Here is a 13930-nt window from a genome sequence, read left to right on the forward strand (position 1 = left end):
GTTTTACAAGCCTGAACTTTTAAGGTTTATAAGACTGGATAAGGGTGGATGGGTGGATGATGGATGGATGGGTCGATGAGTGGATAATAGATGTATGATGGACGGATGGATGGATAGATAGATTGTGATAGAAATGATAGAAATGTTTCCATTGCCTCCTTCATAAATTTGTATTTAGTTTATGCTGTATTTCATTTTTTTTCATAGTGGAAGAACATTTTCGCATATAAATTGCGTGCTATAGAGATGCATTAAGTGTGACCGGGTTGGAAGATGACAATATGATGGGAGGTAGGGTTTGAAAGGAGAAGAAGAAGACAAAACAACAACATCTATGTTAAGTATTCCAAACATCTTCATAAAAAAGACCTCATAAAAAGGTCATAATCGTCTTGTAAGTCAGGTATTTATAAATGTCTTTCACGTGACTTGAGTTGCAAATGTTGAAGGTCATTTGGCACTAATGACTCCCTTATTAGAGTATGATAATGTTTCATAATTGACCTTTGTACAGCTTTGATCATTTTTTTTCCCCCGCAATGAACCCTGAAAGCTGCCTCCCGGGTACTTTTATCAAGATATTGATATCTGCATAAGTACTTTTATCACAATATCGATTTAGATACAATTGAAGTGCTTATCGACCCTTTTTAAGTGAGACATTTGTATCAAACTAATTTTCCTGGGTTCTCAGAACCCAATATATAAGTGCTGTGACACACAGCTTCAGAGTCTTGGGTGCACTTAAACCCATTGTTTTGTGGATCAGGGACCGTGAAGCACTTCGTCTATGGTAAAGGAATTGGTCTGCAAATTGCCATCTTTGGCAGCATCCACAGGTATGTCATGGACAGTCAGGAATAATGCCTGTCATTCCTGTTCCCTTCTCCTCTTCTTGGGAAGGTTTAAGAATATTACGGACAGAACAACCACTATAACCTTTTCATTTGAGTCAACTTTGAGATACCAAATCAGTAAGGTTCAAAAAGTGACATTTTTGAAATTCATAAAACTTAGTTTATTTCCAGATTATTTTGAATCCAAGCTGGTGGTCTGAGATGTTATAAGAGTACATGTGAAAATATTTTTTTTTTTCACATTTTACTGTTTCAACTCGTTTCCCTCTTTCACGGATAGATAAATGAATGGCCGATATTCGTTATACACTTGATCCGTTTCCTTGCCTTTTGCTTTATTAACGATTTTTTATAATAAAACAATCTCTCTCACGCCCAGAAATAAAATGCACAGATAACTCAATTTAATTAGCACTGTCATGCCGCACCATCCGTCATAGACATCTCTTAACGGGGGTCTAATTTTAAACTTTATCGCCACAGAAACCAACGGGAGTGATGAATATGCGGGTAAAATAATTTTATGTTTCGTCTCTATTACTTTTGTCCCTGTTGAAAGTGAAACATGTATTAATCTGGCAATTATGATTTCATTAAAATCTATAAATGGCCAAGCATTAACAGTAGATAAATTAGCTCATTCGTTTCAGCCCTGGAGCTTAGGGAACATTAGGGCACGCCCTTTCAGTTCCACAGACTGTTCATGTGGGCATATATATGCACGATCATGCACTTTACTAACCCCAAGACCGTACAATAAAGATTTAAATGCTGTTTAGTGTTCGAGAAGGTAGAACTACTGATGGCTTGGGGCAAAAGGGCCATTTTTATAGGGAATTTTATATTTGGATGAATTGTTCTGTCCAGAGTCGCTGATCACATTTGTTATTGCAGCCTAAAGTTATATTTATAATCTATGTGCATATATCTATTAAGTATAATATAAATGATATTAGCTGTGTGTTTATGTCCCAAACACACACACACACACCTGCCCCTAGACGTTATCAGTTTACTCCATCATATTGAACCAAATCCATCTTGGCGCCACTTACTTCTCGGAATCACCAATACATCAGCAAAAAGGAGAATGCATACACCGCAAACAGACACAAACTATATACACACAAATAGAAAAGAAACACACACACATAGAAAAGGAACACACACACACACACACACATTCTCTCACCCACACACACACACACACACACACACACACACACACACACACTGGAGACATCCAGCTGCCACCACAGACCACAAAACAAACCTCAGGATTAATATTTAACTATCCTTTCCCTCTTTTCTGACCACTACATACCAGAAATACACACACACACACACACACACACACACACACACACACACACACACACACACATATACACACACACACACACACACTTTAGCTTCTGAGATGCATATACATAGATGTACAGAAAAGTACATATCTTGATACATGGAAGATCAAAGTAGAAGAAAAGACAGCAAATCAGAGAAATACTACTGTGATTTGACATCGCTTTTTTTGTGACATTCAAAATGTGCATGGCCATGACAGACGATGAAGTCTATATTCTAAGTAAGCCTTAAAAAAAAAAAAACTTAAATTCACACATGTGCCCTACTTGTATATAAAGAAATGTTGACAGATTATCTGTCCAATAAGCTGTCAGTTTAAGAATGTAACTATCACCATGTCTCATATAATTGGCTTCTGTGCAACATTTAAATGTGTCAGTGTGTGTTTGCGCGTGCATGTGAGTGTAAATACACTGACAAGGCTGAGGGAGTGTGTTTCACACCTTCAGTAGCTCTGTCAGATCCATCTGCTCAAAGAACAGCTTATCATGTTGTTGACATTTACTACGCACACACCAGCCACACACACACACACACTGATTTGTAATATCATCTTTCTTAGACCAATTCAGTCCCTCGACCATAAGCCTGTATCTTGTCTCACATCCTGTCAGCATGAGTTCCGTTGTGTCGCCTGGACATCGTCTAATTGCATCGTGTTCTGGTAATGCTATGTTTTCTGACTACACTCTTTAACAACCTACTGTAAATACCACCCAAATGCCATTTTCAGTATTAGTGAAGGTCAAGGGATTGCTTCTTTGACTTAGAAAATAAACCACAATTATAAAGGAACTTAATGGTTAACCTAAAGATGAAAACTATAATTATTTGCTTACCGTAATGTCATTCCAAGTCTATGCTATATTGATTATATGGAACACAAAATGGAATAATAGTAGTATTATTATAATTATTTAATGTATTGGTAACACTTTACAATAAGGTTCATTAGTTAATGTATTAACTAACACGAACTAACAGTGAGCAATACATTTGTTACAATATTTATTAATCTTTGTTAATATTAGTTTATAAAAATACTCCCTCGCTCTTTCTCCAAGCCTGCTTTTTCACAGTCGATAGTGATGCTGCTCAAAATCTCTCTGACAAGTTTCAACCACAACTTCCTTCTTTCCATCAAGCCCCTTCAGGGTCTGAAGTGGACTACATCTTTCTGATTTTGTCTGACAATTGTTACTGTGGCACATCGAAGCTGCTCGGGATCAAAATGAATCGCAAGTCAGAACCCGTCTGGATTCCAAAGCTGTGTTAGATCATGGGTGAAGACTAAAGAACAAAATGACAAAAATGGATTCGAACTTCTTCTATTAATACATCAAGAGTTAATCAAATGCTTAAATGTCACATAAACATTATCCATTGCGCTCTGCAAGAGCATCAGAATGACTGATATAACAGGGTATTATAGTAAAATATCTTGATATGTGATTGTGATTATATATAAACTGCTCTATGGAGCAGCATCTGACTGTGGTGTATGGAAGCTTGTTTCCGCCACAGAATAAAACATTTGAAAAGATAATTGCTTCTTTTTGTCTCAATTGCGAGTTTACATCTTGCAGTTCTGACTTTATTTTTCAGAATTGCGAGATATAAATTCAGAATTGCGTGATATAAAGTCGCAATTGCATGTTAGAAAGATAGAATTGCGAGATATATACTCACAATTGCGAGAAAAAATAGTCAGAATTTAACCTTTGAGGCCTCTTAACCTTTACGCTGAGGAGAAAATCCAACGCAACTTTGAGGGGACCAAGCTAAACATGATTATGTATTTCTGCTCAGCTAGCAACACTGGACATCAGCCACAGGGCATACGCTACTAACTTTTCATTACTGTCTACTTTTTATGTATAACAGTTCTATCTAATAACATATTAGACAGGACTGTTAGACAGATCGTAAACTAATGAATATGGAGAATGCAAGCATTGTTTGTTTGCTCAGGCTCTGGTGTTTCTCAGCACCGTCAAAATAAAAGTCACAACAACAAGCGCGGTTTACGTCACTTCAGAGTTCCCACTGGCAGTGCGAATGCAACCAGAAAACGTTCCTAGGGGAACCATTAGTTCTCAGGGAACCATCCTGGTGGTTACGCTCTCAGAAAAAAAGGTACAAAAGCTGTCACTGGGACAGTACCCTTCAAAAGGGTTCTAATATGTACCATTTAGGTACTAATATGTACACTTTTGGAACTAATATGTACACTTTTGGTACAAATATGTACCTTTGAGGGACTAATATGCACTCTTTAGGTACAAAGGTGTACCTTTTGAAAAGGTACCGCCACAGTGACAGCTTTTGTACCTTTTTTTCTGAGAGCGATATAGTTCCTAGAACTATCCGGTGCGAAAGCCCCTTTTGTAACACGCAATTGCGACTTTGTATCATACAATTCTGACTTTATAAATCACAACTGTGAGATAAAAAGTCAGAATTGCGAGATGTAAACTCACATTTGTGAGAAAAAAAGTCTGAATTGTGAGATATTATATTTATTTATGTTTATTTTTTATTCTATGGCGGAAAGAAGCTTCTAAAGTGGTAAGACACTTTGTTAACTACATTTATTCTAGTGACTCGTGCACACAATTTGACTATACAGAGGCCTTTATTTGAAAGGTAAACTTTGAATCAGGGTAATACCATAGTAATTTGATGTATAGCATTGATATGATATAGCATTTTGTGAATGATTACTCTATTTATAACTGTATGCAGTACCATGGTACCATGTGGCACTCAAAGAAGTACGGTGGAATTCTTTTTCGTTAATGACAGTTTAATGCAGTGTTTTTTAAACTGTAAACAAGATTAGATCTTGGGTTGTATCTTGAATTTCAGTAGACACAATGTAACAGGTAATTTTTGTTTCACCTACAAATTTAATTAATCCTCAACTTTCTTCCAGCTCTATGTCCTCATTTTGGCTCTTTTGGCAGTGTTTCCTGGCTCTTTTAAGGTCCAGAAATTCTTAAAAAGGCCTTCTGCCTGACTTGATGTTTCAACATCTTTTTAATCAAAACATAAATAAATAAATAATAATAATAAAACATTTTTTTTTCTGTTTCTCTATTTAATATTCAGCAAAAATAAAAAAAGTTTGGGCTCAGTAAGACAAATGTTTTTGATAGGATACAGTAAAACAGTAATTTTTCAAAATTATCATCGCAATAAAAAAATTGCTATTTTTTTATTTTTAAAAATGTATTCCTGTGATGGCAAAGCTGAATTTTCAGCATCATTGCTCCAGTCTTCAGTGTCACATGATCCTTCAGAAATTATTGTAATTTGCTAATTTGGTGTTCAAGAAACATGCTTATTAATGTTTAACCAAGCATTAATTTGAAATATATATATATTTTTGTAACAATGTAAAAGTCTTGTCGCTTTCAATAATTTTAAGTATTAATTTCTTTTAAAAAAGACTGACCCCAGATTTTTGAATGGTACGTTATGAATTTTGTACATTTCTAAAAGTATTGTACAAACAATTTCTCATATATTTCTACAGATATTTCAAGTGCATATGAAGTCATCACATTTCACTGCATTGCTTAACATCTTTGCCAATATCAATATAGCCTATATATGTGTGTTTTCCAGTAAACACAAGAATAAGCAATTATCTGCGGCAACTCAATCCAGCTATTCTAATCAAATCTGCATGTGTGATTGAAGAACCAAATTAGCCAGAGAGGAATTAGTACGATTAGTGGAATCTGGCGCATTATCTCGGATGTATTAAACGACGCACAAAGAACAGGGCCCAGGATTCGTAGAGGCAGGGACAGGGTAATAAATGAGAGACGCAGCAGTTTTTACATAATCTGTTGTGTTTAGAGCAGTCTGTCAGATCTGGCACATTCAAAATGTCCAAGTCGGCTTTCTTTGAACAGCTTTCTGTTCGTACAACTTTATCAACACTGAATTAAATGCAAATAGCTCCCTCCCTCCTTCTTTCTCGCTCTCTCGCTCGTGCGCTTTCTCTCTCTGACTCACAATAACAAACAAACAAAGCAGAATGGAAGAGAACAAAGCTGAGGTATTGTCTCAAAGGACAGAGAGGAATACAACATTTATAAGCATTCTGTGGATGTACGCCCCATCCTCTCAGCAGTCAAGGCTTTTAACTCCGACTGTATGACCGCGCTGATGGACCGCCGATGGGTAGCCTGCGCCCCCGGATGAAAAATGTTTAAAAAAAGAAAAGCGGTTCACGTTTTCATCTCAAACTCACACAATTTTCCTCAAGGTGCATGTATATGACTTCAAAAATGCCACACATTCTCCCTCTCTCTCTCTCTCTCTCTCTCTGTGTGTGTGTGTGTGAACGTACAGCTTTTTGAAGCAGACTGAGATCTGACAGAATGTTTCCAGTTCCGCTGTATCTGATCTCCCTCTGTGTGTGTATTGATTCGGTTCTGTGGTATATTCCGTCAGCCCTTCGAGCTAACTGACCCTTTGATCCTGCCAGACAACGCGGCACAAACATTTTGTTACATCACATTTGAAAGTTTTTGGGTGCATTTGAAGTTGGTCTCACAAACACGGACGCCTCCTTGAAGGTCCGCTTCCATTTCAAGCTATACTCTCTGATTATATGAAGACAATAAACTGGCTGAAATTGAATTGATGTGCCTGTTAGCTGACTGATTTCTCTTATCTATCTTTAGGTGGTCAGCTACATCTTATAGACAGACTTGTTATGCGGTGTAAACTCTTATCATGCGATGCCGAGGCAGCCTCAGACCGCATGCGTCTTTCTCCTTGCCAGTCACTGGAATATTTTAGTTGAAATGCAATTCTGCAAGACAATTCCATTATTTTGAATGAATTATGAATTTGGGACTGTTTACAATGGATCCCTCTAGTGAGATTTGGAATGACAGAGAAAGATAGAAAGAGTTAGAGATAGTTTACCCTGGAGATGTTCTCTTGGTTGAAAGGGCCTCCCACATATTGTAGACAGCCAGTCTGTCTGTTTGATTCATTTCCTATGTGTGTGTGTGTGAGAGAGAGGGAGAGAGAAAGAGAGAGAGATATTGGGCGAGAGCGAAAGTAAGGGAATTGGAAAATGAATAAGGGAGAGTGGAAAATATTTCATCTCATACAGCAAATGGGTGCAGTGCCCTCTTGTGGAGTGACAAATCTCTCAAATCAGTTTCTTACCTAAATGATCTGTTCCTGGACCTGTTGACAGATTGTGGTTCAGATAAAATAACAATGTTGGTCATTATTTACTCGCTTTCATATTGTTCAAAACCAGTGGGTAACAAAACACAGTAAACACGAAAGGTGAATTTTTGAGGAAAATCCTGGTCTCGCTTTTTAATATGAATGAGGACTTTTCTGAAGTTGTAAAATGTGTGATGAAGGATAACTGATGATCTTGATGAGCTGTTCGGATCACTGAGTCAGTGAAATCGAAAACTGATCAGGCTGATTTGTGATTTAGTCATTCAGACTGGTTTGGTGAACCAGATCAACTGATTGTTCATTGAAAATATTTGATAAAAAAAAAAAAAAATCAGGAATTTTGGTTTACAAAGAGATAATGAGGAGATAAGACTTACGTTTTGGTCTGTCATCACACAAAGCTTACTTGGCTTCAGAAGACTAGATATATAGTGCAGAAGTCATTTGAATAACTTTGGTTATTTTATGGTGTGTTTTGTCATTCTGGAGATTGACAGCCCTGTATCAACTAAATGATGTCAGTAGGACATCACAAAAGGTGATTTTGTTGTTTGTTTGATCCTAGTCACTTTCAATAGGAAAGTGAATGATGATTTGGGGCTGTCAAGCTTCAAAAAGCTCCAAAACCCACCATAAACCTCTGTATTTTAAGTCTTCTGAAGCTGGAAAATATAGATTTGTCTGATGAAAAGACCAATAATCACTAATGATTTTCCCTCCAGCGAGCTGTTAACAGTTGTTACTGGATCACTGAGAACCGAATCAGCCTGATTTAATTCCAACTGGTTAGGTCAACTGGATCAACAGATTCATTGAAAAGATTTGACTCAAAAGTACAGCTCTTTCAGTAATCTGACGATACTTCACTCATGAACAAACAAAGAAGAGCTAGAGAAAATAATGACTTACATTTCGGTCTGTTGGATTCAGAAGACATGTAATAGTGCACAAGTCATATGAATCACTTTAATGGTGCCATTTTGTCATTAAGGAGCTTTACAGCCCTAGTCCTTGATTACTTTTAAAATATTAAATGGTAACAGCAGCCAGGATAGTTTTCCAAAATTCATATTTTGTGGTCCACAGAAGAAATCAAATCAACACATGCAGGTTTGGACCAAAATGAGGGTGAGTAAATGACACCAGCATTTTCATTTTTGGCTAGGCTATTCCTTTCCCGACAGTTTAATGAACCAGTGATCAAAGATCAGCCTCTCTTCACTAGGAAACACCGGTGTGCTTGTACTTGGCACAGTTCTCCCAACGGTGTCATCTGTTCAAATGATGTGAAAGCAGTTTCAGAAAACATGTCTATATGTCACTGATATCACGTTAGGACAAGCACACATTTCACAGTAACTTCAGAGGGGGCTGGGAATGAGTTTTCCTTTGCCAATGTCAGAATGAAACGGAAAGGGAAAACATAATTCCTCTCATTCATCTGTTATTACGTTTTTATCTACCTCCCGTCTTACCTTTCTGTTCACACAAGATGAGCTGGAAAGGTAACAGAGGATGTCAAGGTTGTGCTAAAACAGCATTCCAGCAAACTTCACCTTTTCTCTCTTTCACACTCACATGCACACTATCTCCTCTATGTGTGTGTGTGGAGAAAGAGTGTATGTGTAAGAGAGAGCAGTCGTGCCCCCTAGTCTCTAGATGTCGGATCTTTCTGCTGAGAAACTTTGACATGTAAGATAGGCTTATTAAACAACTAAACTGTCCTGCAGTCAGAAGAAATCTACTCATTGTTTTTGGGGTCACTGACCGTGTGTAACTGCTTGTTGCTTTTCTTTGTTCCTGTCAGAACCCTGATGTTTTCGACAGCAAAACAACGAGGTGTGTACTGTACAGCTCTTCACTTTACTGGTCTCTCAACATTCAAGGTTCACAGTGTCTGTGCTTTGGTTTAGCAGTGGAAAGCCATTCAGATTCTTTTTCCTGTTAACTATCTCTCTTTCTGTCTGTTAGCAGTGAGGGTCTCACACTATAAGAGAGGATCTCTGATGATGGCTGCTTTGGATGAAATCTAAGTGTGTCATGCACATTTTTGTATTGGAATTTATTTATCTTAGGAATGCATGCCATGTAACATTATTATTATTATTATTATTATTATTTTTATTTACTGTCATCTATCACTCAAAGTTAGTATTTAAAAACAATAATTTGGTACTGTTAAATGTATTAGGAAAATACAATTTTTTATATTTTCAGTTATAATGCTGATGTCTTGATTTGTGTAACATTGATAACATTGATAATATTTATTTATTTATTTACACAAAATCACCCATTTATTATTTGCCAGTATTGGCCAATTGGTGCATCACTAATTAAATAAAGGCACTGATATGCTCAAATGTTAAGTTAAAATAAAATAAAATAAATACATTGTTTTATTAAAGTAAAGGAAAAAAAAAAAAAAAAGTGGTGCAGTTTTTATTTAGCATGAAAGGGGATTTTTTTTTTTTTTTTTTATGTATGGATGTATGTCTGTCTGTTTGTTTGTTTGTTTGTCTGTAGTTTTTATATTTTGTTCCAGTAATTTGAGTTTCAAGAGACATTAGGGGTCGATTGGATGCACCGAATTTAGACGTGAATATGTAATGCCTGCTACAGCTTTTTACCTTCAATAAACTTGTACAATAATTTTCAGTACAAATTATTTTGGTTTGGAAGTTTCATGTAAAATCCACTTGGCTCAAAAACAAGGGCATTACTTTTCAGGCTGTGTCGGTAATGTTGTCTATAGCAACATGCTGACTGTAAAAACAATCAAATTCAACAATAACAACACATCTGTATGTTTTTACCAAATGTTTAATGTCATTTATTATTTTCTTTGGAGATTAAAGTGGGTCAAACAAATAGGATGCTGAAAACACTTTGCATGCCTTATCTTGATTGAATGAGCCTGCGTCGCCCTCTGCCTCTGACCTTTGGCTGGTTGGATTACCATAATCCATAATCTAGTGCTTGAATTGAGTTGGGCTGTGGGCTGTGAGCCGCGTCCATTCGGGGGGACTGTATGAGGTGTGTGTCTCTGAGCGTAGGGGCACTCTGATGATTAAAGGCCCAGATCTGACATGAATCTGTGTGTCTGAAACAGTGTGTCGGGCCTGTGGGCATGGAGATTTGTGCTCAACCGTCACCTGTTTCTCTATAACTCTTTAACAACAAAGCAGATCAGATTGAGGCAAGGGATAGACGACACATTAACGTTATTACTGCAACATTAAGGGAGCCGGAGGCAGGAGGCACTTTGCGGCATTGCATACGTGAGCAGTGTGGGGCTTTTCTTATTTCATTTGTCAGCTTGTAAGCTTCTCTATCACCAAAAGTATCTATGCAGAGAGACTGGAACAACTGATCCTTGAACAGTCTGGGGTAAGATAGAGGTTATGACACATTGGCATATAGTTCATTAGCTTAACGGTAGGCCATTTATGGTTTCCAAGCAACGTACCAACTTGCCGCATTAATATTCCAGAGTTTGTGTTGTAACAGTGATTGATTTGAAAATGTCCCTATACTATACGGATGCACCGTGTTTTCGCCTACGCTGTGAAATTGCATGTTACTGCTCATGTTTAGAGTGTTTAATATGTTTTGTTCATCCATTACCATTTCTACATAGAATAAAAACGACCAAACAATTCAAGGATGATTTTATTAAAAAATCCAGGTTCTTTTACAGCTCTTGCTTATTTTATGCAGTGTAAAATGGAATGTGCATTTAACAGGTGATTTAAATACGTGATTTTATCAAATTAATTAAAAAAATCTAATTTCCAGTATATACAGTACTATCCGTATCAAAATTTGTGGTCTCTTAACATAAAAAGATCATGAGAGTTCATGATGCATTTTCTTTTTTTTTTGTGTGAACTGTCCCTTTAAGAGTTTCTTAATTTCTTGAATGTCTCTGAAAGGACAACCAGAAAGCATCCAACAATGTTTAGCGAACAATTTAGTTATCATGTTGTTATCCCTCCTGCTGAACATGCTACATGTTACATGTTCAGCATTCCGTTCAGAATAATTAAAGTGGTAGCATGTATAAACATTCATTTTACAACAGTTAAAGCTGTTTAATTTAGCCCCAATTCCACGTTACTGGCGTTCCTCGTGATGATCAGCATTGGCTACAGTGTAATCTCTACCGTGACCCAACAGCTGACGGATAATCTCATTGTTATATCGATATTCCTCTGAGCTGCAGAGACAAAAATATTACAATACTCACAAACATTAAATCCACCCAGATTCTAATCCACCATTACTGAAATGAAATCTAGACTCTAATCATCTTCATCGCAATGCAAATTTAATGCGACAATACAAGGACATTGCTAAAATAGATTTATTCCATTTATTTATTTATTTCAAATAATGTGGGTCACTTGTACATTGAGTGATTACATTTACATTCAAATGACGGCTATCTTATTTGGGTGATTGTGTTGTTAAGTGCTTTTACCTTCATTGGTAACAATACATCCAATGTCTGTCTGTCTGGCTACCTGTGTATATCTATATATCTGGCCAGATTCTCAATTACAGTGTTCATTTGTTACAAGATGTATTAATCTTTATCACCATTAGTTAAAAAAGTACAGTCCGTCCGTCCGTCCGTCCATCCATTCATATGTCTGTCTGTCTGTCTATCTGATTCTCAATTACAGTGTTAATTTGTTATAAGATTTATTAATCTTTATCAACATTAGTTAATAAAAGTGCAATCTCTCTGTCTGTCTGTCTGTCTGTCTGATTTTACAATAAAAAAAAGCATGACTATCTGGATGGCCCTTAAAAATGTTTTGGCTGCTTCACACAAAATGAGATATTCTTTCAAGAGACAATGGCTTATTATCCCCAGTAATGGCACCGTAAAACCCTTGAATATTATCAAGTTAATCCCTAATTATTGGCCTACATGCTGTTTAACATGCAGGCTGCAGTAACACACAGACATGTGCAGTTGTGGAGAGGTGATCTAATTAGCAGAAGTCCAGATGCTGGAGGGATAATCCCGCTACTAGAGTTATGCTGGACCGAACCCTCTGCACGCACACCATCTAATTGCCCTGAATGCACAGAGTCATGTGTTGGAAACATCTGACCATTATTGGTCACGTTGACCTTGCGAAATGCTACTCTGCAGTGACTTTTCCTTGTTTGTTACATTGCTTTGGCTGATTAGAGAATGTATAAACAGGTCTTTTTTTTCTCTCTCTCTGAAAGTGATGACTTAATTCTGCAGGGGACAGGATAGATAGCAGAGCGCACTGATGTGTCCACGTGCCATTTCTCAGGTGTTGATGCAGTTCTCTCCCAGAGATCTATAGCACCTGCTAGCAGAGGCTATGGTTCAATAACTCCCGTCCGATAACAGCAAAAGACCAGCGTTTGACATTTGAAGAATAAGCTCAATAGTCCAGCCAGTCAAACATGGATAGAGCTTCTATTGATCTCTGTACGCTGGAGTGAAGATGGTCCTTCCTGGGTTTCCCCATTAGAACTGTGTCTTGTAATAACCAACTCTCAGTCTACAGTATGTTGTGTGCTTATTTTTCTCCTTGGCATGGTCCAGACATTACATGGTACATAAAATATGCAACAAAAGCCTAATCGCTTTGAGTAAATGAGGTTAACACTTGGTATCGTGGGATTTTAAGTTAATTATGTTGTCACTATAGGTGCATTAGCTCAAGAACAAAACATTCATTCATATAGTAGGGACCTCTAACCTATACCCTTAGTTCAAGCTGGTTTATGCTGATTTTTACTGGTTCAGAAAAGTCGTTTGATTGATATGATTGGTTTCATTTGACTGATTGATTGATTGATTGATTGATTGAGGGGCATCAGTGACCGTTTTTCTTTGGGTAACGTGATTCATTTTTTTGGTTGCACTTTATTTTACAGTATGTGCACTTACGTGTACTTACTTGCCTAATAAAGTACTGGGTAATATAAGGTAACTACATGGGTTAAGGTTTAGGTGTAGGTTAAGAGTTATTAAGTTATTATTACCCAGTTATTGTAATTGCTAAGCAGTTTGTTACTTTTTTAGGGAGTAACACAATATTGTCTAACGCATCACTTTTAAAAGTGACTTTCCCCAACACTGTTGTTTATCATGAAAGCTTAACCAGACAGCTTTCCCTAAGTTAACCAGAATGGTATGTCTGATTAAGCGGTTGACCAAGGAAGGCTTTCTGTTTGAGAAACCTTGGTAGGGGAACCAGTATCCAGAACACACCTAATGCTGGTCTTTTCAAAGGGATACATGTTTCTAAAACAGGAAAGTGGGAGAAAGAGAGATGAATAGTAACATATAGTGAAAGAAGGAGAGAGCAAAAGAGAGCTTAACCTTTGAAGAACACAGCTGACCTGAGGGAGAGATGGTGCTAAAGTGGGGTTTCCGCTGCCTCAAGGGAGCCGAGAAAGAAGAAATCAATCACACACACTTGTATGCT

Source organism: Rutilus rutilus (genome assembly GCF_951802725.1).
Source record: "Rutilus rutilus genome assembly, chromosome: 14".
NCBI classification, from domain to species: domain Eukaryota; kingdom Metazoa; phylum Chordata; class Actinopteri; order Cypriniformes; family Leuciscidae; genus Rutilus; species Rutilus rutilus.